The sequence below is a fragment of the Protopterus annectens genome, chromosome 2.part0 (genome assembly GCF_019279795.1).
Source record: "Protopterus annectens isolate FY-2018-M chromosome 2.part0, PAN1.0, whole genome shotgun sequence".
Lineage (NCBI taxonomy): Eukaryota > Metazoa > Chordata > Ceratodontiformes > Protopteridae > Protopterus > Protopterus annectens.
Window position 1 is genome coordinate 76,556,440 of NC_056728.1, and position 27,848 is coordinate 76,584,287.

Below are 27,848 nucleotides of genomic sequence, written 5' to 3' on the forward strand. Positions count from 1 at the left end.
TTACAATTACCAGGCTGTTTTGAAAACAGTCCAGTATTACACTTCCTGATCATCAATCGGGTTTGATAGGTAGCATTTGGCAGTGACAGAAGCATTGCTCAGTGAGTGACTCAGTGCTGCATGATGCATGAGGAGCCCTTCCTATTGGCTTTGGCTGCATCAGGTGACTAAGGCATTCAGAGCAAGAAAAAGGAAATAGTTAATGTGGAAGGAGAAGTACAAGTGTGACAAGTGTGGAAAACTTAAAAAAAAAAAAATTCAAGCACTGTGTGTTCTACTGCCAGGCTGTGGGAAGATAAGTACTTTGTCCATGTACACGCGCACACATACAAACTACTGAAGGGGTTGTTGGGGGGGTGATATGTACTTTAGTGCATACATGGTTAAACTACTTAAAGGATCAATGTGGAAATGACTGATGGCCACATCTGTGTAGGGGGGAGTTAAAATAATTTTCTTTGTCCAATTGTTGCGATTTTTATTACAATATGATATCAGACTTTGAATATTCAGAGTTGGTTTTAACTGGATGCAGATATTGTCTGTGGATAAGTGACCAACACTTATTTAAAATAAGCATTTATTATTCTGGTTTGTCCATATTTTTTTTTACTTTAGCAGTCAAGCATCAGCACTGTATTTAAGTAGCTGTCTGTGGCAGTCTGAGCGAGGTGTGTGATAGCAACCGACCTATTGGCAGAGTGTTGCACTGAGAAGTGTTGCCATATAACAGCACTTGGTTCTCCTGTTGAGTTTTTGGTTGTTCCTTCCTTCTATGTGAAGTCCTTTTCTCTTTGTGGATTTTATCCAAATGTTTTGCTTTTTTTTCCTAGACACTCAGTAGTACAATACATGCCTCCGGCCATTTGTTTTTACTTTTCATCCCAGTCCAACAGCAGAGTGGTACACAGAAGATAACTGTCTTTTTGGAGAGGTAGGAAGCCAGGCACTATTCATAGAAAGACTGAATATATATCTTTACTCATGATCTTTTGTTCAAGCCATCAAGTCAAAATTAGTTAAAACAATATCAGATACACTTCAGTGTACCTACAGCGTTGACTTGTGGTGCCCTAGCAGGCCCCTCCAGACATAAATTACTCTAGAGATTTGGCCAGTTAGAGGGTTAAAGGCTTGGGGGGATAAAAATTATGGTAGGTAAAAAGTAAGTAGGATGAAAAAGCAAGAAAGTAGTAATCTGGGGGAATACAGGGGAGACTAGTGGGTAACAGGGGGATATAGTCAGTAAAGTGGTTAAAAGTGAGTTTATATTAAAGCAGTCTGTGGATGAAAATGAATGACCACATCTGTTTGATCACTGGCAACTTAGTGACCTGTCATAACATACCTCCACTGTATTTGGATCCACCGTTTCACCCTCTTTCAGTTGGTTCCTTCAGCCCCTCTCCCTTGCTTTGAAGTCACCAGTTGCCACTGTACACATCCCATGGTGGCACGGGATCCTTTAAAGCATAACAATTCATACACCTCAACCTTTTATACCAACTCTAAGATAACTAAGCCTCAGAGAAGAAGGAATAGTCTGACAAATGGCCATTCTGGACTTGGCATATGCCAGTTAGTTTTTTACCATTCTCTGTATTTTGGAACTTGCAGAAACATGCACTGACATTTCAAATGGTTAACTTTTAAGCCTTTTGATTGCTTACTGGTATATTTAACAATATAAACACTAGCTATCCAAAGATGTACAACTTCCAGTGCAAACATCAATGATTATTCAGCAGCAGTGTCATTTGTCTCATAGTAAAATAGTGCAATGTGTTTATACATTTTACACCATTTTGAATTTTTTTTAAATGTGCTTGTCTGTATCCCACAATACCACTACAAGCAGGAGGGGCTATTTTGCTGTTCAGGCAAAGTTTATGCTAATTAGTTATCCATATTTGTTTGGCTAGATGTACCCATTTCAAAGACTGTTCAGATTTTGAAAGTCCACAGGCTGAGAGAAGGTATCGTGTCAGTTCCATAATACGCTTATCTGCACCATGCGTTCTTCACAGGCATAGATAATAAAGTAATTCATTTGCTACTAAAACTCCTGGTTGTGCAAAATGGAAACTTAATTAGAACTCAGCTTAACATAGCAAAGTTGATGGCAAGGTTCATAGGTTCATAGGTAGGTACTAGGCTATTTGCCCGTGGGCATTTGTAAGCCTAGCCAGAGTGTGTCAGCTTTCGCCACCCCATTGATAAATTAACTGAGCCTCTGTCAGGCAGAGCCAATGAAGTGATCCCAGGGGTGTATTTTCTGTTACCCATCCACTCGTCAAGGCTTCTCTTGAAGAGTGTTAGTGAGGGGCTCTGCCTAATGTAGTTAGGAATTTTGTTCCAAAGCATGGGGAGTCTCTGTGACAGGAATCTATCCCTCCAGCATGTTCTATTTATTGTTGTGGTGAGGTTTAGCTCACTAGAGCATGTGGCTCACAGTGACTTGGACTTCTTTAAGTGGAGCATGTCCATCAATACTGAGTTGGACATGGCTTTGTAAGTCAGGCAGAGATCACCTCTGAGTATGCCACTGAGTATAGCCGGAGTTTTTTCAGTCGGGCTGCATAGGACATATGTTTGAGGCCAGTAATCCTCTTGGTGAGGTGCTTTTGTGATCTTTCAAGCTGTTGGAAGTGTCTTGTGAGGTACATCCCAAATGGGGCATTGTACTCTATGATGGGTCTGATGAGTGACGAGTAGAGGGGCACTATAATCTCTTTATTTCTAGATGCAAACCCCTTAGTAATTAGATGGGCCACATAGAAGGATTTCCTAACTACTTTGGCAATATGATTGTCAAAGGAGATATTACTATCTACCTGGGTCCCCAGATCTCTTATTACCTCTTCTGTATTAAGGGGGCTGCTGCCTATGTGGTAATTCGTGGGTGTTTTTTTTCTTTCCCAAATGGGATGACTATGAATTTTTTGGCATTTAGCTTGAGGCCATGACTTTGACACCAGGTGTCTGTCTCAGTAAGGCCTTTTTGGAGGATGTCCGTGTCAGCCGGAGAGTCAATTATGGCTCCCAGTTTGCAGTCATTGACGAACTTGGTTAGCCATAGTCCTCCTGTGTTTGCCTGTACTTCTGAGAAATATATGCCAAACAGTAGGGGTCCCAGAACCGAGCCTTGCGGGACACCACTTGTGACTGGTTTAGAGTCAGGCCTGGAGCCCGCTATTCTTACCATGTGAGTTCTGTCTGTAAGCCAGTTGGCAAGCCATCTTGTGACATAGGGGTTTATGTTCAGGCTGGTGAGTTTTTCTATAATACCCGAGTGAGGAATGGTGTTGAACGCCTTGGCGAGATCAAGGTAGGCTGTGTGAACCACCTTTCCCTCGTCTATGGCCTTGGTAACTGTCTTGAAGAAGTCAACCAGGTTTAGTAGGCATGATCTGCCCTTAACAAAGCCGAACTGGGTCGGGTCAAGTGTTTGGAGGTTCCCAATGTCTTTGTTAATGAGTTCCATGATGATGCGCTCCATAGCCTTGCAGACCAGGCTAGTCAGGCTTATGGGGTGATAGTTACCAGGGCCCCTCCTTTGTGGAGCGGAACAACCATTGCTGTGCTCCATTCTATGGGCACGTAGCCTGTGGAGAGGCTGAGGTTGAACAGCGTGTTTAGGTGGGGGGTTAGTTCGTTCTGTAGTTCATGCAAGATGCAGCCTGGGACACCATCTGGGCCCATTGATACTGTGTTTTTGGCTTTTGAAAGGGCTGTTTTCACCTGTGCTTCTGTGATTTCCAGGACACTGCACTTTTCCGGTATTGTTGTGTGCCCTTTTGAAGGTGAGAGGGAGGTGAAGTTTGCACTGAATCTATCTGCCAGTATGTTTGCAATATCAGTAGGTTCAGTATATTCTGTGCTATTTTGCACTATCTCAGAGCATATCTGCGAGTTGCCACTTAGATTCTTGACATAGCCAAAGAAGGCTTTGTGGTTATCTTTTGAATCCTTGGCTATTTTTCTTTCGAAGTTAGCCTTGGATGATTTTATGAAGGACCTTAGTTTCTTACTGATACTGATCAGGGATGTCTTTCCTTCTTGAGATTTGCTTTTTTTCTGAACTAGTTTCCTCCTTTTGTTGTATAACCTGTTTATGGCAGGGGTCCACCAGACTGGTTTCCTTCTCTTAGGGAGAGTGAGTCTTGGTTTTGCTAGGGATGGCACGATCCATGCATCCTTGTAGGTGCTCATAGAGTGCAATTGTAAAGGATTCTGCATCTTGGGCAGTGTTATCCTTTAGCGTGGGGGCTGTGAAACTTACCACCTCTGCCTTAAGTAAGGTGAAGTTTGCTTTAGAAAAGTTTTTCACTGTGGTTTCCTTGGTTGGGGGTGGTAGTGGGGTGTGGACATCCAGGGTGATTACTTTATGGTCTGATCTAACCAGAAGTACTCGGCATCTATTGCCTGGATCTGCTGTGTTTTTGTCTGTATAGTATAAGACTAACAGGAAGTTTGTAGCTCTTTAAGGACAAGTAGGCACCTTCTTAATTTACTAATTGATTAATTGAGATGTTCTATTTTTGTATAAATACTCTGTTAATTGGTTTGTAGTTTGTCTGATGAAGGTAGGACACAGATTCTACCGAAAGCGCTTATTAAAACGGTTTGTTTTAAGGTTCATCCGCCTGCTTTGTTAACTTTGCTCACAGTGTTACTCGCTAAATTTTGTTTTGTATTTTGTTTATTATTGTTTTAACTTAAACCAGGCTATTAAGCCTCATGGTCTCGACAATTATTCTGCAGAGTGGCTGTTGTAGTCAGCTTATTCCTCTGCATTTGTGAAAGTGTAATTCATAAAAGGTCATTTCCCTGACCATAACATCCCCTACAAAATATAACAACTCCATTTTATTAGCCAACCTTGCAGCATTTCCCTCCTGTAATTTGTCAGTACTTTACAGAAAGTGTTGCTCACTGTAACAGGCATCTAAGATTTTCCATTTAAGGCAACATCATTACTGTTCCCCTAGCAAGTCTGAAAAAAGTTCCAAACATTTGCATCCTGAACCCATATACATCTCTGTTCTGTATGCACATCACACCAAACCTTGTCTTTCAAGTCTCCTTAAAAGAAAAAAAAAATGAGTGTTGGGAATAATGGCATTTGCCTTGCCCACCCTTCGACTGAGTAGAAAAACCTACATTCAGTCACTGGGAACAAGACAGGCCTCTTATGCAAAACCTGTTATGTTCATGTGCAGCAGGACACAACTCTCTACTGCCACATGAAGGGGAAAGTGAAGTAAGATTCACATGCCTTTAGATGGCGCTCAGGATGTCAAAAGGGCAATGACCAGAGGTATGACAGCACCACAAAGGCAGAATGTAACCAAGTGTTCTGTAAAAAATTGCAAATAAATCATCCACTCCCATGCTGTGGTGGGATAAAGCCCTATGACCCATGTTGGATTAGGGACTAGGGTGACTGACTTGAGGAGCAGGGAAAGGTAAAGCATGCACATCCTGTGTAGGAGGACGCTGGTTAATATGCTTGTTAAGGGTAGGCGTGGTCTAAAGAGGAACTGCCCTCAGACAACCAACAAGCACAGTGAGTGGGGAAAGGAAAGGTAGTAGAAAATAAAAAAAAAATACCAGATGGAAGCACAAATGAGTAAAGCCCCCAGGATATCCTTAGGATTCACAACTTGGCCCCAGCAACACTGGAATAGGTCTGGGCTGGGTGTAGGAGAATAGCTGGTAGACCTGGCATTGACATGGAGCACTGGGGGCCAGACAGAAAATCTAGGTCTGACAGGACCCCAAAAATTACAAATAAATTATTCAAAGTATGCCTATATACCACAGCGTACATGGTATATTCCTGGCTATGACTATGTATGCTGTGTGTGTACACCTAGAAGCAGACCTCTCAAAACAGAAGTCACGGTTAAAAGTAGATACACATGAAAAATTCAAAACAATGAAAACGTCTGCACTTTCATGCCAAAACAGCACTACTACATCAGCTTGCACTCTTGAAAAAAATTCTAATCTATAAACTTGGATGCATTTGAGACATTCTGTGACATGTTATACGTTTATAGGGAATATTAGGCTAGCTGGGCTTGAGGGCCATTTTAAGCCTAACCAATTTCCATTTCTGTGCTCAAATTAACCTTTCCCACTTGGTTATAGTATGTCCCTATCCATCCCATGGTCAATAATAATCATACCATTTATAAATCGAGGGCACCCATGCATGGTACAAGGCATTTAGGAGCTGTCTCTGTCCATTAGTAGTACAGGGGCAGTTCTGGAGTAAATTTTCTATTTCCCATCCGTAGATCCAAGCTGTGCTTAAATATGGACAGGGATAAACCTTTACATTGATGAGGAGTCTGTCCCATAGCAGCCTCTGCAAGATAATCTGGTCCATCCAAATCGTTCTGTTGATGATGAAAACATACTATTCTTACATTTGACATACTACATCACAACTTTAGCCGGATTTATATGAATTTATGATTTTATTAACTAGATACACATGATTTTGTTTTGATAACTAAAACACAGTAGACCTTATACATTTCTAAAATTTTTCAAAGGAAGAACATCACCCCATTTAACAGAAAGTTCAATTTAAGAGGTACCTGCACAATGCAATCAAAAAATGTTTAATCATGACTCGGCTAACGGCTATACAGGAAGCATCAGCAGCTTTAGTTTCAATGTAAACTGTTTATAGTTAGGCCTGCCACGTGATCAACACACTCACAATACTTAGTTATGCCTTCCTGTGGCGTAAAGCTTCAGTCTGAGGTACCTGGTATACACACCCACCACACACACACACACAAAATGATTAAGTACACTACATGTAGAGTACACACAGGTTGTCTTATACAACAATTTCAAATATTAATGACTTCGGAATAAAACAATTCAATATCTGGCTGTATGCCACGGTCATTCTGTGGCCACACCCCAGCTCCATTGTTGCTACACTGTTAAAATGCTATGAGAGAAAACATGTTTTGAGACTTTGGGATAAGCAAAGTTACCTTGTAGCTTAGCTCAGAGTGCCAAACACAGATTAATTATTCCCACAGGCTCCATTCACAGCACTCTTTTAAAAAGCTCTTCTTGATTAATGTGAAACTAAGTGGCTTAGTAGTGTGCAATTCTGAACTGCAATAATTTTCCTGACTTTTGACCTCAACGTTCATATGGTCAAAAAAAAACAAAAATGCTAAAAAAAGTTCATTTTTTATATATATATATATATATATATATATATATATATATATATATTCACTCCAAAAAGGCTGTACACTCTTAGGTGGTCATTTTTAATATCAGCATTAATGTATAATATTAGCAACACAATAATGCAGTATGTATAGCATGCCAGCTGCTTTTTCCAAAATACACACACAGTTGTATTTAAACATCATTCTGCTGTTAAAATTAACATTTGTGAAAAACGCACCTGTCCTAGTTGAAAAAAATCATGCTTCACTCCCCATGTGGTAAGTTGCTCCCAATTTAGAAGTATACAGATCATAAAATTTGTTCTAGAGATGAGAAATCCTCCCTCTTTCTACTCGCACAGACTTTAGTACAATCTCTAGTTGTGTACTTAATGATGTAATCATATGGCTGGCCCAGAAAATGTGTTCTACTGACTTGAATAGATTATACATGCCTGCATGTCTCAATTTACACAGCTATTCATAACTTCTTCCTATTTTTAATTAATCCATGCTTCTATTAAGCAATAAGCAAGAGCAGTTCTGACTAGCTATGCTAATTATAAAATGCACAGAAGTATCATCTATCTCATTAATGTCAATAAAGCATAATCCCATGCTGATTATATGGTGACACTGCTTGGCACACCAGCATGGGGGAGATCGCACTCAAAACTGACTAGGAAATGGAAGGGGACAGCTTGTTTGGCCTCTTCAGAATAAAATTACGTTCTTTCCCTTCTAGCATGGGAGCAAATGACACAAACTTAATTCTTCACTGGATAGCATGTGAATCACTGATTTCAAAAGAAAGCATGAAATATTTTCATACTAAATATGAAGCATATTTTTCAAAAATTGACCAAATGCCTTGTTTATCGGAATAGCCTGTGAAGTTTATTTACCCTGATTTTGAATTGTAGTATATAGTTTGCAAAACAAGGGATGAATTTAAAGTTCCATTGTTCTACTAACTGTTGATTTCAGTTTTCCACGACCTCCCACATGCAGACATTAATGATGTTCTTTGTCTGTGGTACACAGTCTCCTGCTTCTGAGCAAATGTCTTCAAGAAAGGGGGGACAAAGGCCCAAAACAAAATTTGATGAACAGACCAAAAATACAATGCAAAAATCTGGATGTTCTGCGAAAATCTGAACAGTTGAGAGCTATGGTCAAGAAGACTTTTCCAACCGCTGACTGACCGCTGAGAAAATTTTACACATTCCCAAACCACAACTTCTTGTTATGCAGTGACAGACATGGTCACACACACACACAGACACACACACACACACATATGTATATATATATATATATATATATATATATATATATATATATGTGTGTGTGTGTGTGTGTGTGTGGATCTACTTCATTTAAACGAAAGTGCATTTAAACGAATCTGACTTACCCAAGCTGACTCCACCGAAATGACATTACAATGGACGCATGGACTGCCAAATTCCTTTCCCTGTGAAAGGAACCACTTTCACTTATGATATATATATATATATATATATATATATATATATATATATATATATATATATTTATATATGCATACATACATACACACACACACACACACACACACACACACACACACACATACACACACACACACACACACACACACACATACACGCAGCTTTTTCTTTTGTGAAGTAAAAGGTTGTAAAACCAAAACATATCTAATTGGTAATCTAGTTAAAGCTGGGCAAAATATTTAAAATGACATTTGTCTTTTCATTTTTCTTTCCTGTTTTTCCTGCATATTTAATGCACGCATATGTTTTTCAATTGGTTTAATATCAGATACTTTATTGTTTGAAAGTGAGATCTTCCTTTAATATTGATATATATGTTTTATAAAGGAAAGTTTTGGTCTGGTTTTGAAATTCATAGAATTTATTTTGAATCATTGCACAAGACTCACAACAGTCTGTTGGTTCGGTTTCTGTTTGTAGCATTTGCTGTCAATTCAAACTTCAACAAAAAAATTTGAAAAAAACTTCACGTTAGCAAGCACCAAATGTGAATGCCATGTTCATGTGGGAATTTTTTTTTCTGGCAGTTATTTGAAGACTAAATTTTATTTTGTAGTCCAGATGGTACAGTGTCTTCAGAACCTACATTTTTTTTACCCTTATTTCTGATCAAACCATATTAACATTTGTGTTTTGTATACCTGCATTTTCCTTTTATGTATTAGCAATGCTATTTACTTCCCTGCAATAATCAGACCTCATCTCATACAGACCCTCTCTGCCTTCTTTCTGATCAGCAAAAATGAATAACTACATGGAAAACAGAAAATTGTTGGTATTTCTAGTATTTTTGTTGCCTATGTTGTGTGTTTAGGGGCTTTTAAAAGGAAGTAGTCAACCAGCAAACTCCTGCAGGTTTAAGAATTCATGCTCTCAGTGCCAGAACATTCTACTGTGCTGATCATTTAATCATTTTATATAGGAAGCTTTCTAAATGTCATGAATGAACTATTTCTGATAAAGTCCACTTACGAAAACTAGTTTTACTTATTCAGTGTTAGTGCAATAAAACAGTTTTGAAGTAAATATTGTACCCGGCAGACTACTGTTCCTTGCAATTATGGTCTTATCAGCAAAAACGAGATCTTATGTTTCTTTACTTACCAAAGGTTAGTATCATACAAAGGATACTTTACTTCCTGATTGCAGTCCCAGTGTTATGTAAATTGCTGTCAGAGAATGTCAGAATATAAAGACTTGTGTTCAGGTGCTGAGATAAACCTAGCTGCAGTCCCAGGCCCTAACCTCTTAGCAAAGTGGGGTTTAGGACTTAAACATACAGGACACCCTTGGCATATATCACAGGCAATGAATACAGGAAGGAAAAATCATAAGTTGGACAGTTCTGTGATGAACAAATGTGTGATACCATCAAATCAAATTGCTTAGGAAGTCACAACTGTCAAGGGTCTGTAAGGGCAGAGCCTGCACCAAGGGTTGGAAGGGGTTATGGAACTGCCCCTTACAAGATAAATATTAACAATAGTCATCCTGAAGTCATTGGGCAGTTCAGTGCACCTTGCCCTGAGCTTGACTCCTTAACATCCATTTACTTATTTTATGTGTGGATTTACTTCATACAAATTTGGATGACATTTCATAGGTAGTACTGTCCAGGATCCACAAAAATTGATCCCTTATGCGGAGAATGTGGCTTCTGGCAGTACTGTTCATTGGCAAAAGCCAAAAGTCAAAGCTGTGCTAAGACACAGATCTCTGCTAGGTAGTCATGCTGACCTCAAGTCTTTGTTTACTAAGTGAAAAAAATGTTAAGTGATATGTACGAAATGTGACTACCACAGGAGATGTTTTTTCTCATCCAACTATCTCTTCCGATGTTGAACTTTAATAGTTTTATTCAGACCACCCATTTAAGAGTACTTAAAGTATTGCTGTTATCCTTGTGACTGGTCTAGAAGGGAGGAATATGAAATGGTATTTATTCACATATGCATTACATAATTTACATATCTTTAATGAGATTGTTGTAGGGATGTTGCAAATACCATTGTGCACCTACATACTTTTTACCTGGTAAGATTGCTTCTATGACTTTTTTTTTTTCTAAAAATGTTCCTTCAGTAAACTGTGCTCCAGTTCCAGATACCAAGTCTTGTATCAGGCCAGGAGCTAGACAAGGATGTGAATTTGCCGGGGACATCCAATAAATCCTATTACAAACTCCAATATCTTAAATAAAAATCAACACTTTCTTTTAACCCTAGTCTGCTTTGCTGAATATAATTGGTTAAATCACTATGGATGATTTATTTGGATTATGAGCACCTGAACTTATTAAGCCATCATCTGCATTTTAAAAAAGCAACACTCAAACCTCTGGATTCATGTTTCAAGGCCATAGACAGCACCCCATCGGTGCAGGGTTTCAAGGCCTACCACGCATTCAGCTCTACCACACGAGATGAAGGCACTAAAGGTGGCAGTCTCCATATTTGTAAAATAACACCACTACTTCCAAATTACCACTAACATCAATTCTCATGTAATGGCTAATTAAACACCCCCTCTACACCCACATCAGCCCATAACTCCTAGCTAGGATTGAATCTCTGTGCATCAAGCCTAGCATCTTTCTGCTAGGGGACTTGAATTACTCTATGAAATGAGAGAGAAACATCCTGTAGCATGTATGCCCAAGGATATTTGTTTATTTATTTAACATTTGTTAACCATTACCAAGAATGGTGCAACAATGGAAGTGATTGCCAACTTCAACAAGTGACTTCATTTTTGATGTCATTCAAAGGGAGGTCCAGTAATACATCAGCCTTGGAAGAGATGTCCGACAGTCCTAGCTGTTTGCCAGACTGCATTTATCCCCCGCCACCAGGCATCTGTATATTAGCTAAAGGCTTGTCCACTCCTGTAGTACTTTTTTAGGCAATGTCAGTCCTTAAAAGCTTCTTACATAAAACAGAATCTAGATAACAGAATATAACACTACTTAATATTAGGAACCTGATCAAAAAACTCCACTCCCTACAAGTACTCATTACCCTGGAAAGCATAAATATATGCATAGTCACAGGCACATGTTTCAAGACCATAGATAGCACCTGATCAGTGCATGGTTTCAAGGCCTACCACGCATTCAGCTCTACCACACGAGATGAAGGCACTAAAGGTGCCAGTCTCCATATTTGTAAAATAACACCACCTCTGGTCTACTTCCAAATTACCACTAACATCAGTTTTCACATAATGGCTAATTAAACACCCCCCTCTACACCCCCATCAGCCCATATCTCCTAGCTAGGATTGAATCTCTGTGCATCAAGCCTAACATCTTTCAGCTAGGGGACTTGAATTACTCTATGAAATGAGAGACATACATCCTGTAGCATGTATGCCCAAGGATATTTATTTATTTAACATTTGTTAACCAGGATATATTGTGTTCAAAAATGCAAACTCTCTGGACCAGTCAGTCTGTTCTCCAAACAGTGCCAATAAAATACTGGAGTTGGTCCTCACCAATGTGGGCCAGGTATGCTCCCTACCAATTGTAATTCCCACCCTCCCTGGTCAAATCGGCCCAAAAATTGTTTCACGTTCATCTCAACATTGAAGCCAGAATTATCCTCCATTACCTTGGTATTTAAAGATTATACCAAGCCTAGTCTACTGAAATGGAGTTATGAGGCTAAATTCAATATCCCCTTCCAACTAGATTTGTCCACTGCTTATGAAGAATATACTTTACTGACAAATTCTATGCACATGTGAATAGCTGCATAAATGCATCTGTTCCTCCAAAGAAAATGCAATGCCAAATTCAAAAATACATTTCTGTGGTGGAGTCAAAATATAAACAGGCTGTAGAACAAAAGAAAAAAAAAAACTCACTGCACATAAAAATACATTTAACACAGGTTAAATGACAGGTTCAGCGCAAACTCCCCCCCCCCCCACCAAAAGGGCTAATATCTATCCCAGCAGAGTGCTGCCCCCCTGACATCTCAGATGCTCAGGTAAGAGCTGCCCTCTCCAAAGCAAGAAACACAGCATCAATGGGACCAGACAGTGTCCCGGCTGCCCTACATGAACTCCAAGAAGAGCTAAACCCAAACCTAAAACTACTGTTCAATCTCAGCCTTACTACAGGATATGTACCCAAAGAGTGGCGTACAGCAACAGTGGTCCCTCTCCACAAAGGCGGTGCCTCAACGGATCCTGGAAACTATCGCCCCATAAGTCTCACTAGCTTGGTCTGCAAAGCTATGGAAAGGATCATCATGGACCTTATAAATAAAGATATTGGGGACCTACAGACACTGGATCCTACCCAGTTCGGCTTTGTTAAGGGCAGATCCTGCCTCTTAAACCTGGTCAATTTCTTTGAAACAGTCACCAAGGCCATTGACAAGGGGAAGGTGGTCCACACAGCTTACCTGGACCTCACAAAAGCCTTCGATACAATACCCCACTCGGGCATTATAGATAACCTCACCAGCTTAAATATAAACCCCTATGTCACTAGATGGGTTGCAAACTGGCTCAAGGACAGAACCCACATGGTTAGAATAGCTGGAGCCATGTCAGACTCCAAACCAGTTACAAGTGGCGTCCCACAAGGCTCAGTCTTGGGACCTCTCTTGTTCGGTATATATTTCTTGGAGGTACAGGCCAACATGGAAGGACTGTGGCTGACCAAGTTCGCAGATGACTGCAAACTGGGCACTATAATAGACTCTCCAGCTGACACAAGCATCCTCCAAAAGGGCCTCATAGAAACAGACAACCTGATGCCAGAGCCATGGCCTCAAGCTAAATGCCAAAAAGTGTATAGTCATCCCCTTTGGCAAAAACAAAGTGCCCACAAATTACCACATAGGTGGTAATCCATTAAGTACAGAAGAAGTAATTAGGGACCTGGGGACCCAAGTTGATAGCAATCTCTCATTTGACAACCACGTGGCCAAAGTGGTTAGAAAAACATTTTATATAGCCCACCTAATCATGAAGGGATTCACATCTAGATCAGGGGAGGTCATCGTGCCTCTTTACTCATCCCTCATCAGGCCCATAATTGAGTACAATGCCCCTTTGGGATGTACCTTACCAGACACCTGCAGCAACTGGAAAGACCCCAAAAGTACATCACCAAGAGGATCAAGGGCTCAAACAGATGCCGTATGCTGCCCGGTTAAAGAAACTCCAGCTCTACTCAGTGGCATACCGCCTGCTCAGAGGCGATCTGTGCCTGACTTATAAAGCCATGTCCAACCCGGAATTAATGGACATGCTGCACCTCAGAAAATCCAAATCCCATCGAGCTACACGCGAGGGACTTAAAGCTCAGCACTGAAATAAATAGGACATGCTGGAGGGACAGATTCATAACCCAGAGGCTCCCTTCACTCTGGAATAAAATCCCAGTCCAGGTTAGGCAGAGTCCCTCATTGACTCTCTTCAAGAGGAATCTTGATGAGTGGATGGGAGATCGTAGGTTTACCCCGGGTATCACTTCTGTGTCACTGTTAGACAGAAGCGCAGTATACTAACCTCGAAAAAGGGCATAGCAAAATTAATTTAAAATGGGTGGCGAAAGCCATACACACTCTGGCTAGGCTTATAAATGCCCTAGGGCAGATAGCCTAGTATGAACCTATGAACCTATGAACCTATGAACACAAGATGCAAAAAAAGGTCTTGCTAAATTTGACAGGGATCAACCAAAGCCACATATGTACAAATTTCCACCAAGGCAAAGGACAATCACAAAGCCTTCCTTAACTAGTTTAGAAGGCTTACAACAATGCCCAGCACTACACAGAGCTAATAGTCAATTATATCACATACTAACACCCTGAGGATAGAGCTACCCCATTCTATTACTGGATAATTGTAACTAAGTTCACCCCCACTCCAATATTTCTGGGTCTTATACCCCCATATCTACATGTAAAGTCCTCAATTTACTGTCTGAGGCCACAAACACTGCTTCTTTGGGAGACAAATAACATACTGGGGAGATTACTGGCCCTCCTGAAACATGACCCATCACATCTCTCACAGAGGCTATTCAATGTCAGCCTCTAAACAGACTGTGCCTGATAGATGGTGGACAGCATCTGTCATTTCCTTTCACAAAGATGGAGCATCTATGGACCTGAGCAACTTTAGACCCACAAGTCTGACCAGCTTCATCTACAAGGCTATAGAAAAGATTTACAGAACTAAGAACTATAGGAAGCATACAAAGTTGGCCCAAGCTAGTTCAGATTTATCAAAGGAAGATCATGCCTATTTATCCTGGTTTACTACTTTGAAAAGCTTATTGAAGCACTGGATGAGTGGAAATCCGTACACACCGCATATCTAGGCATTACAATGGTGTTAGACAGCATGCCAAACTCTGGTATAGTAGACAAACTCTCCAAGCTAAATTTAACTCATTGGCTAGCAAGTGTCTCACAAAGAGAACCAAGGAAATTAGGATGGGATTCTCTAACTCCTCCAGAAGACCCAAAACTATTGGTGCACTCCAGGGTTCAAGCCTCAGGACACTTTTTTAGCATTTACTTCTGAGGTCAAAGCTACTGTTAAGGGTTTATGGCTGACCAAGTTTACAGAGGACTGTAAACTGCCATCAAAAACTTCCAGAAAACACTAACATCCCTCCACCCCCAGTCAACTTTTCCCAGACCAATAGCAGCTGCCAAAACCATGGATAAACTAAATGCCAAGGAATGTCTAATATCATCCTTCTGCAAGCACATCCCTTGCAGCTATCACAGCGACAAAACACTCTGATCCAATAGTTTGTGACCTGGGATGCTTAACAACGAACAACTGTCCTTCAGTAATCACATACCCTCTATCCTTCAGTAATCACATACCCTCTATTTTAAGTCCTTGTTCATTGCACAGTTTATTATAAATGGTATGACAAACAGACACAGAGATGTGATTGTTCCACTGTACTCTACAGTTAACAGGCCAATCACTGAGAATAATTCCCCCTTAAGTATGCTCCTGTCCAAACATTTATCACAACATGAATGCCCACAACACTAAGAAAATTAAGGGGCTAGACAAAAAAATGCTAACAGTCTCAAAGCCTTGCCCCTGTTTAGTGTCACACAGGTACTGAGCAGTGATCTTTGTCTCAGACCCTGTCCTGTCAGACCTACTACACACATGCATGTCTAATGGGGGTATAAACACCCACTCAAGAGATCTCAATCTCATTTGAAAAAGAAATAGAACATGTAGGATAGATATGCATCAGAGAACACACCACATCTTTATATGTAGAGGAAGGTTATTGCAAACAAGAACATCTTACATAACTTAAATGTAATCTGGAGAAATGGATGGGTAGTAGCAAATTCACCCCTAGTTTAGCACCACCCTTGTTCCTCATGGATAGGGGACAACATACAAATGCAAGTGCAACTCTTGGTTAATTGTACTTAAAATATGAAGGGAAAAAAATTCATGGAAATGTATTTCTAAGCTTCTAAAGAGCATCACAGCTGAATAGCCTTGTAGGTACAAATAAACCTATAACATGTAGCTCAATTACTTCCGCATGTTTTGCTATTACAAAGTTTGTTACATGCTTGTGCAAAATCTACACATTTCAGTGTATTTCTAAGCTAACAGATTTCTCAAAATATTATCACTTTATATATCACAGACTTCATTACATTATTTCTTGAAAAGGTTTCTCTCGAGTTACAGCTGTGATCCTACCTTCTCAGCCAAATTTACCTACTCAATGACACATACATTGCAAGATTTTGGATCAAAATGTCTGATTACCAAAGTAGCAAGCTCTTCAAACATTTTACTGTATGACGTTTTGCAAGAGGCATCTTCATTAAACTGTGTGTTGTCTATAAAACCAGTTAACCAAATTCCTTGTCTTTCTCAAGCAGCAAGTACTATCAGAAGAGAGACTACTTCAGATGTCTTCCAAACTATGAATCAACAAACTAAAATTACATTTCCTAATATTGGGAAGCACAAAATGGCTACAGTATCAATTGAATTTCTTACACCATTTTAGTCCTATCCACAAGCAAGAGATTCTTTCAATATGTACTGTTTGCATGAATTACAGAAAGTGCATGGATGGTGATTCTACTGCGCTTAACTTCTGGTTCTACAAAGTTTAACCAATAAAGTTTGTTTTATTAACGGACTTTCAATTTCTGTGGATTTGTCCTAAGATCTGACTTTTGCTCCATAGGGGGTTCTTTCTGAGAGGTTACTGAATTACAGACATCACAAATATTAAAACTAAATTCTTTCTTTCAAATAAGAGCAGCCATAGACAGTTCAATTTGCTATCAGAAGAGTTCACCTTCTATTAAGCTGCAAAAGCAGAATCTGACCAACACTGGTATCTTAAAGCAACTAAAGACATGGGAAGAAAAGAAGTTAAAATAACCACTTTTTATGTATTAACTCAGGGGTTCCCAAAGTGTGCGCCGCGGCACCCTGGGGAGCTGCGGCTTCCTCACAGGGGCGTCACGAACTAATACCCTTCATTTATGATGTTTTTTCTTTTTTTCTTTTGTTTTTTAATTTTCGTGGTGTTTGAGCGGATGTCATCATGTGCGCGATGACATCAGCTCCGTCAGGGCCACCAGCCTGTCAGTATTGAGCTGAAGGAGCTCACATCAACGTTGTGCACTCATTTCTGGCTGGCCTGGTTGTTGCGAGCAAGACCGGGTGACTTTCGGGAACATCTGGGTCTGAATGGAAATAATGTTCGGGGAATAGAGGACCTAAACAGGAGGGAGTGTGTGAACTATGATGGAAATGAATTATGTTTGGGGAACGGGAGTGTGAAAACTGACCATATTTGGGGAACGGGAGTGTGAGAACAGACCTGCTGCAGTAAGGAAACTTTTCTGATTATGGTCTGGGAAGTCTGTGTGTGTGTGTGTGTGTGTGTGTGTGTGTGTGTGTGTGTGTGTGTGTGTGTGTGTGTGTGTGTGTGTGTGTGTGTGTGTGTGTGTATACAAGTTTATATGAGCCTTTAAGTGATTTCTGATTAGTTCTGTTAACATGCAGTGCTATTTTTATTTTTTTATAACTGTGTTCCCAGGTTTAGTAATGGTATTCACAGTCATATGTGTATTTTTTTCATGTGAGTCTAAAGTGTCAAGTTTGTTAAAGGAGTTGCTATGTTTGGAGGGATATTACCCAGAGGAAAGATATGCATCTTTCTCTTACTTTTACTCTTTTACTCACTGCTGTGATAAAATAATAGTAATAACCAGATGTACCAAGCCCATACCACCCAACTGCACAGACTTACTCAGTATTTACCGAGTTTATGGGTTCAAATGAAGGGGTGCCATGATTCCCAAGTGGTACTCTTTCATTTCCAATTTTTTCCTTTGTTTTTTTTTTTAATTTTCGCGCTGATGGAGCTGATGTCATCATGTCCGCGATTATGCCAGCTCCATCAGGGCTACCAGCCTGTCGGAATTGAGCTCCTTGGAGCTCATGTCATGCACGCAGAACATTCTGCTCAAATGCGAGTGGGAACGGCAGAAATAATGGCAGCAGCACTGAATGGATTATGGCAGACCCGCAAACAAGCAACGCAATCCAGAGCACTGAAAGGAAGATTTAAAAATGCCAGCAGGAACGGCAGCACTGCAGGTTTCTTCCAATTCGAGAACAAGCTTTTCACCCATGAAGGTACGTAGCTCATAGTGGTATTTCTCTGCTAACTGGGGACTGTAACATTTCAATTTCGCAACTTCTAAGGTGCTTCTGTTAGGGCAGATCTTTTTCACAACTTTTAGAGGAAAATGAAAGTGAAAACAGAAACGAACTGCTTTATGCAGAAGTACTGACAGGGTGTTATCAATACAAAAGGCACTTAAGTCTGGTGCCACAGAGTCCCCCTCCCAAACCACTGCAACTGGCATAGTTAGAACATTTGCGTTGATACGGAGAGTATAACAAGCACAACAAACGAATCGCCCACCCCAGAAAATCAAGCACGTCAGTGGCACATGGCTTTTGCTTCTTTAATTGATTATTGATTTTTACATGTACACCCCCATAACCCTCCTCACACCTCGCAAACCTATTTCATAGTACTTTTTATTTCACAGTACAATATGTACAGCACCAGAATTAAACCCAATGCACACATCTCGGCATACCTCTCAACTGTCCAGATTTCCACAGATGTTTACATTTTTACCTTATATTTTTCAGTTTCTTCCTCATAAAACCTGTAATTTTCAGGCAAATTACTAAGGATTGAAGTAACTAAATAATGACAGACATTTCAGTTACAGACTTTATATCCTTCAGAGAATGCAGGTTATTGCAGCAACCTTCAATCTTGCACCCCCTCACCAAGTTTAAAACACCAATATTTAAATGTTGCCCCTATTTAAGGTCTTTCTGCTAAGGGGTTCAGAGATGTGAACCCTATTATCAAGCCATGCCTACCATCTCCTTTAATATAAGCCATACACTTGGTCAGGTCACTAAAAAGTGGTTGTAACTGATCCCTCAACCAAACTGCTGCATGGAAGCTGAATATTTAGAAATAATAGTCGCTATAATAATAAAACCAACAACTCTGAATCTTTTATCCCCAAAATGTGAAACAAATGGGCAAATGTAGAGCATCTGATAATTCTAACTAGGAAGCATAATTAAAAATGATTATTTCATGCTTAAAGTTCTTGATGAATTAACATTATTCAATGTAATTTGCCATAAATATTACTTAAAAGCATTCTAAAGAATATGGGTGCATTAATATACAACTGACTGCCCAAAGTAAAGGGAGAGAATTAGTGTGTGTGAAATGCCCCAAGTGAATATACCTAGTGGCTAGAGGAGGTACTCAGGCTCAAATCTTGAACCTTTGGTACAACTGACAACAGCCTAAAGTCCCTACTCACCACCCCTTGTGAAAGCTCTGGATTTATGCCTCATATTTTGTTCTATTCCTCATAAAATCTGTGGTTTTGTGGTAAGTCAGTGAAGGACTGAATTCAGTAAATGATGACAGGCATTTGAATTTCAGACTTAATATACTTCACAAAATAAATGGTAACACAAAACCTTTTATTCTAGCACTTTTCTAAGTTTATAAGGTCAGTACTTGAAATTTGTCCTTATTTTTAGGGTGTAATGTATTCCCCTGCTATTGGCTTTGTCCAGATTTTTTTGTGCTAACAGGTTGAGAGCTATGGTGAGAAGTGAGAACTGAATTCTGTATTCCCCATTATTGGTGTTGTTCAGGTTTTTTTGTGCTAAGAGATTGAGAGCTATGGTAAGACGTGAGAAATGAATTCACTAAATGATAGCAATTTAAGTTCAGGAAACTGCTGATCTGGCATAGTGGTATGTTGCTCTGACTGTACTGCACAGGGTCCTCCTGGGGTCAAGACTTGGCAATGAAACACATGGTGGTAACACAACATTTTATTCTAGCAACTTTCCAAAATTATATAATCAAGGTTTAAAATGTGTCCCTGGTTTTTGGGCTTTTGTCCCCCGCAAAAAAATAAATAAGTAAAATTTGGATTTCTTGTGCTGCAAAGTTGAGAGGAGATACAGTTGAGTGGCGTTTACAAGAAGCCGAGACCTTCAGGGGAAGAGAAGTTTAGTGTGGCTTATGCTGTGTCTGCTTGCATTGTTAATAGCATAACAGGTTTAATGCTTGCTTTTGATGCAGAAGACTGCAGGTTCTACTCCCACAGTCTGTAGATGCATTGCTGATACTGTACTGTGCTGTACTTTTAAAGGGGGTGGGTGTAACAAGTCAAGAATGTAGCTACAAATAGAACAGAAGTGAACAAATGTCAAGCACAAGGGCATTTGTGTCTCAGTGGAAAGAGCAAAAAATATTAACCCAAATTCAGGAACAGAAAATCAGAATAATTATATTCTGTGCTGCATTATAAGAAAACAAAATGTGTGTGTGGAGGTAGACTTTTATGATGAAAATGTTCTGAACTGGGCAGTTTTGTCATTGGTTCATTTTGTTTCATTGCCTACTGGAAAAATGTTCAAACAGTAAATTTAAAATGCGCTCTAAGTCTAAAAAGTGTGTTGCATTATACAAGGAATATAATTTAATAAGGTCAGGAAGGTGTATCAAAGAACCCATGTATGTTTCTTGTTTTGTGTGCAAGGGGCCTATGATTTGAAAACAGCCCAAAGGTAATCTTTATCCACCACTGGCCAGATGCATTTTCTTTGGATGTGGTGTGGGTTTCAAGGCTGTTTCAATGAATGTGAGTTTCAAGGGCAGATACGTTTTAATGCTATGTTTATTTTCATTGTGAGACAGTATTGCTTTGTTTAGCAGATATCTATTAATGTTTGTGCATTGTGCTATAAAATGTAAAAATAAAATCCAAATAATCAATGTAGAAGTAAAGCAGTATGCACATTAGTGTTTATGGTAAATGGGGTGAAATAGCCAGGTAATGGGACATTGGAATGGCTGCAGGGGGACTCTAGTGCCATATTTTGGTTGTCTGTTCATTTTGCGTTTGAAAGTTGGTATTCCATAATTCCATTGGAGTGGGTGGGTTACATAATTATGTATGCTAATTTTATGTTAATCAGCGTACAGATTTGTACCTATTTTTCATGGGCCTTGTCCAGATTTTTAATGTTTCCAGGCTGAGAGGTATGACCAAGCCCTTCTGACTAGTAAAGAATGGTAACAAAACTAAGTCAGAGGTTGAACCAGTAGCTTTGACTAGATTGCAGTCAGTCACATTTTGAAAATCTGTACCAATACCTTATGATTATATCTGGCTTAGCACACTGAGAAAGGTTTCATTGAAATGAGTGACAGTTTCATCCTGGGGCAGAGATTTTAGTATTTGCCAATTATAATGTTTTAGGTTGGATATGAAGGTATCACTGATTGTTAAACCTACTTAAAATGTGTAAAAGTTGTAGTGATGGTTTTGTGGTATGACTTTCTTCCTACTAGTTTTGTAAGGTGATCTCCAACAGAGTTTGAAAGGGTGCAACTACATGCAATTTTATTTGGGTTGGATGTAAGAGTTCAGTCAAAGGTAGATTTTTTTATGGTTTGACAAAGCCCTATAATATGAACTTTATGCCTGCCATTGGGGGGGGCGCCTTGGGAAAACCTGGATTCAGCAAGGGAGCTGAGAATTGAAAACGTTTGGAAACCACTGTATTAACTCATTACTCTAAACGCTATTCAACAGAAAATTCTCCCCCTACACCTGTCTACTAAAGCCAGTATTCCCTAAAAGTAATTAATGTAGCACTCTAAAAAAGATTCAGATCTGTTTGTGGGGAACAAGCAACAGCTAACTGACAGAAGACAACTAACTCTCTTGTATGCAAATATTAATAGGTAATGCAAATGTCAACTAGTCTTCAACCTACAGAATATCAGAATAAACCAAAAAACACTACCAATGACTGTGTTATACAGGACTGCACACATTGATAACATATGGCTTTCTAATTTTGTATGTACAAGTCATTGTTTACTTTTTGTGTAGTAAGATTTAGTAGGTCCTAGTAATGTGCTCAGCATAACAATGTATTTCTAAGGAGGATGTCCAAATTCCCAAAATCGACTAATGCCACATTAGGACCACATAGCTGAAAACCCCTCCAAGACTGTCAATCACTCCTTCATTTCCACAATGCACCACACATGCCTCTCTAGTTCTGCAATCAATGTGAAAAATGGCAAATAAAAGAGAGAGCTTAAGTAACAGCAGACAGATCAGTAACATCTCTATGCACCACTCTGTACCTTGTGAAGCTGGCTCTACATCTGCAAGACTTGTCTGAAGGGGTGAGTCAATGTCTTGGACAGCAGAAGCCACAAAGATTTGTACAGAAGAAATGGGAAAAGAACTATTGTTACAGCAAATACACAAGTTGCATCTAAAAGAGGACATCCATCTTTGGTAAACCAATAGGACACAGTCATCGCTAACTATCTTCCAGTTTTCAGGAAGGTGCAGAAACAAAAGAATGATCTCTTAGGTTGAAGCAGGGGGTTTATATAAGAGATGTCCAAGCAGGAAGTCCTATGAGATCTTGATATGAGGCTCCTGAGGGATACAAATAAGAGGTTCCTGCAACTGTTTTCGTTTTACCACACATGGGTCAATTTTTAACACATTAGCCACATTCACTGCTTGGTCATCTACAACCTCTTTAATCTTTTCAAAGAAGTTTACCAGAATAAATGGACTGATATACCTTTCATAAAGACATTTTTGGAATCAAGTCTACCAAAATGACACATCAGTTTATGAGATTAGTTATAATACATTTATGAGATTAGTTATATAATACATTCCATAGATTTGCAGCGGAGGCCTTCAGACTGACTAATCACCTGTGTCATCTATAAGTTGACCTTTATGGAAGAAGCAACACCACTGCTGTGTGCCACTAATAAAACAGTAGGTTAATTTACAGTTTTGGTGTGTCTGCAAAGGCATGTTACACACTATTAAGCAAATGAGTATATTGTCAGGTCTCACAGAGGAAGTATTTTAAGTCTTGGTTATCACTTTCAGTAAATAATCTATAAAAACAATCAAGAAAATAAGAGATTCAGATATTCTGGGACATTGACTGGAAATCTCAAGGGTGAAGTTGGCACTAAATTTGTTTGCAAGTATATTGGCAGTGGTGAGTTGGATCTGAACAGGTGGCCCCATTATGAGCAAGTTCTGAGCAATGCAGGGCATTTTTCATTTTCTAACATAGCTAATAAAGGATTTATAATTTAACATGGAATTATGCAAAGAGACTGCAAATAGCCATGTCTCAGTGAGATCTTGTGGGCATGGCTAAAGGTCTACCAAATTTCTCATGGCATAAGGCAATGCAAACGACTAATCTGAAAATGTCAAATTTGGTAACTACCTTCATCAGTTTATTTAAAAAATAAATAAGCAATCTTTTCTGAATTACCTGGTTCTGTCCACATAAGGGTCAATTGTGGACATCCATGTAGAGAAGATATTCTCCTTGATTAGAATATTCTGAAAAAAAAAACACTGAAAAAAGTATGGAAGGATTTAGATTAGATTCTTTTGCAACTTTTGATATAATAGTTTAGCCTTTAATGATAAACTTTATTTATAGTGAGCCATGTAAAGAGCAAAACAGTGTACCTGGCGCTCTGGTAATCTCCATAACTAATGGCTACCAGTTCTCCAAGCAAACTTCAAAATAGATGATGCTGCAGACTTAAAATAAAGAACAAAGTTTTTTTTTAGCATAAACACATCTTAAAGCAGCAGTCCATCTGTAATAGGAGGAATAAAACATTCCTTGGAAAAAAATATATAGCCCTTGAAATCTAGTGATGCAAAATCCTGACAAGATGAAAATGGCCACCAAGTGGACCCTGTCAGTACAATTTCATACTGACTCAGTGTTTTTATAGACCAGTGAGAACTACAGGGTCTGGGGCTATGATATGGTCTATACTGTTGTATAATGCCCAGGTTAGAGAAATTGGTCCACAGTGCCAGAAGGTTTTCTGAGATGAAGGTCATTGGGATGAGGTAAACAGTATTCCCTAAAAGTAATTACTAAAAAGTACAATGACTGGAGTACACATGCTCTTATTGTGAGCAAAGGAATGTTTCTACAAGACCTGCCTATAGGATTAGACAGCAGCTTCTTGGATGGTACAAGGTTCACATGTTTCAGTACAAGAAAGGGTTAGTGGGAACCAAGTCTGTTTGTGTCAGGAGAAAATATGAGCATCACTTTCCATGTTTAATCTGTCTTCTTTATTCATTTGTTTACCAGGATTGTTCAAATAGGCAGAACTCATTTTCAGTGGAGCCCCAGGAGCAAAAAAAGTTTTGTAATTTAGAATTGCTTTAGAAAAACACACTCTATATATGTCCATAAGCATTGCCACTAGTAGAAACTGGGGGGGGGGGGGGGGGGCAGAGGAGGCCATTGGGCCAGAGATAGGACAGGAATCACACACTCAACTATTCCTGGTATAGCCCAAGACTATGTCCTATAAGCCTCCGTGGGTTAGAAGATGGTGTTAGACCCAGTGATGGATGTGGAGCACAGGGAAGAGTACAAAAATAATGCAGGGGGAAGAAAAAGCTCCCCCTTAAAATAAACATGTTTTAGAAGCCTGTGGCTCTTCCCTCTTACCTGGCTTGCAGCTCTGATGTTGTCTCAGTTCAGGAAGAGCTAAGTACATCTAGGTGAGCCAATTAGCACACACTGGGGCTCAAGCTACAGTTGCTATAAGCAGCCCTTTGAAACAAAGTTAACCTGTCCTAAAAATACCACCCTTCCCTCAGGGATGAATTCTACTTCCCATGCCAAGTAATATCTATACACACTGCAGCCTAACAAACCTTGCCATCCCACTTCTCTTATCTATTACTGTTCATCAACAGTTGCAAACTTCCTGATCACCCATAACAAATAATCAGCTTAGGAAAATTAAATGAAGTTACATACCCAGTATTCCATGCTGCCACTTCAGTACAATACTTTCACAGTTACATTAATGCATTGTGGGGGGGTGGACTGTAGCAGAAAGTGATACCACTGTGCATTGGCAGGGGTATCTCATTTCATGTCTTAGCAGTAAATAGAAATGATTTATCTACTTTAAATCTCAAGTAGTCAAGTGTTATGTCATGTTGTAGTTTAACAGTAGTATGAGGCTCACCACTGCTACCAATATGTGATGGCCACCAATATGTGTTGCCTCCACGCTGGGCCAGTAATCAAGGAGCCTGAATCCACACCACTGACACTGGAGAAGGATGTGCACTTGGAATACAAATGGATACACTCAGTATTTCCAGATGCAGACCTCTCTGCATCGACTACAATATCCCTTAAGAGCACACAGGGGACACACTCAGCCCAGGGTCTGGATGTCTTTATATCTGTCTCCCTCCAGATCCCCAATAAGACTCCCCACTGGTACAGCTGCAGGATTAGGTCCTCAGCCGAGTGTCCAAGCCAAGTCCACCAGCACCCTCTCTGTAAACCCAGTGCTTCGTGTCCCTGCCCCAAGTAACTGACACACACACACACACACACACACACACACACACACACACACACACACACACACACACACACGTGCACATACACACACGCGCATGCACACACACACACACATGCGTGCGCGCACACACACACCACTGGGAAAGGCTGCCACAGATTACCTTCTCTACCAATTTTGCCCAGACTATAAGGTAGTTATCACTGCCACCAGTCAGTTACTATAAAGTGCTTAACAAAGGGTGTCCTATTATATTGTGTAACATTAATACTAATACAAATGGTAGTAGTTCACCAAGATGGCTAAACCTTCTGGAGTGGCCCACACAGGGTCACCAAATAAATATACGCACTCCCCAAGGTTAACTACTTTCTACAAGGACCAGCCACACTAAATGTTTTAAATATATTTAATAATAATAAATAAAAGTACATGAAAATACTGAATATATATTCACAGTAAACCACAGAGTTCAGATAACAGGAAATATTGAAAAGAATACTGATGGACATACTCAGACAAACAAAGAAAAATACAAAATGAGCATCACTATATTCCTGACTGAATCTAAAACAATTTTACCGTTCCCTAGTTAAGTTACTTACTACTGCAAGGCAAGATGCTGTGGGTGAGGGTCTTTCTAGTCAGGCTTCCCAAACTGAATGCTCAGTACTCTGAGATTTTCTCTTTGCAATATCTAAAATATGATTTTCAAGAGGGCTGGCAAAATTACCTCATCTGGTCACCTGACTCTAGGTTCTCACAGTATTTCTTTTTGAAGCTGAGACAGGAATGTAGCATAGACAACTGCAATGCACATCCAAATGTCCCCTCTTTTCACTGTGCTAATGGACAAAGGCTCTTCCCCAGACCCAGCGGCTCCAGTCCTATTCAGCACTGTGGGGTACCTTTTAAAGATTTAACAGCTCATTTACATTTCTCTTAATTTTCTTAAAGTTAACCTCTGCTGTGCCAGTATCATCTATTAAAACATATACATGTATTTCAGGTACAAAAATACATTTACATTTCTTTTCATTTCAGCAGGATGCACTGTTGATACATTTCAACAAAAGCAAAGCTCACAAATACATTTTCAGCATCTGTACAAAATTAGTTTGATATACAAATGACATGCAGTTCTAATGCATTTTTAAAACAAGCATCTTGTATAAATCAGTTTGTTATTCAAAGAAAGAATCATTCTTTACAAAACTCTAGTTGGCTATGCTGCCACTTGCCCATACCATCACAAACATATACTGCAATTATATTATAAGATATTCAGCAACATATTGTAGTAAATGATGGCTGACTGTGTATGCAAGATGTGCTTAACCTTGGGATCAATGACTATCGGAACATAATGTAATGTTAGGATAACCTCAATGAATACTATTTTTTAATATAGACATTATCAGAACACACCAGAATCTCTCGTAGGGCAACAATGTTTCCTGTTCGTATCAATACCTTGCCCTGTTTTTTTTCTTGTTTCGATGACCCATCTAGTCATCTATGTACTTTCCCAATACTGCTTGCTATGGCACACTTCTTCCGGATTCTTACCCATTTTAATACTCCTTTACTCTGACATTATTTACTTTTCAGCAGCAGACTATTACACTTTTTACTTCTTACAAGTGCAGCCCTCATCCCCTATGCACAGTTGTTAGTGCTACCTGTGAAGTCAGTTTGGAGCTTTATGTTATGTTATGGAATGTGGTACTCTACCAGTAAACTGCAACTGACACTTTTAACTCACTGGGAAGTCACTTGTTGCGGTTAAGTGAATGGGTGTTCTCTTAAACTCTGGCACTTCAGACTGAATTTGATTCTTAGATTACTTTTATTAAGGTATTCATGCACCCACTGGGGTCAGACATTTCCTAAAGCTAGAGTATACCAACCAGTGTCACACTTCTGAGCTGGGACTGAACAGCATCTTACCTGCCCCTGGGCTTGGAGTAAAGAGTAGCTTACCTGCTCCTGTATCATAGTCGAGTGTTTCGTTTTAAAACTAAAGCAGTTACCCATTAATAC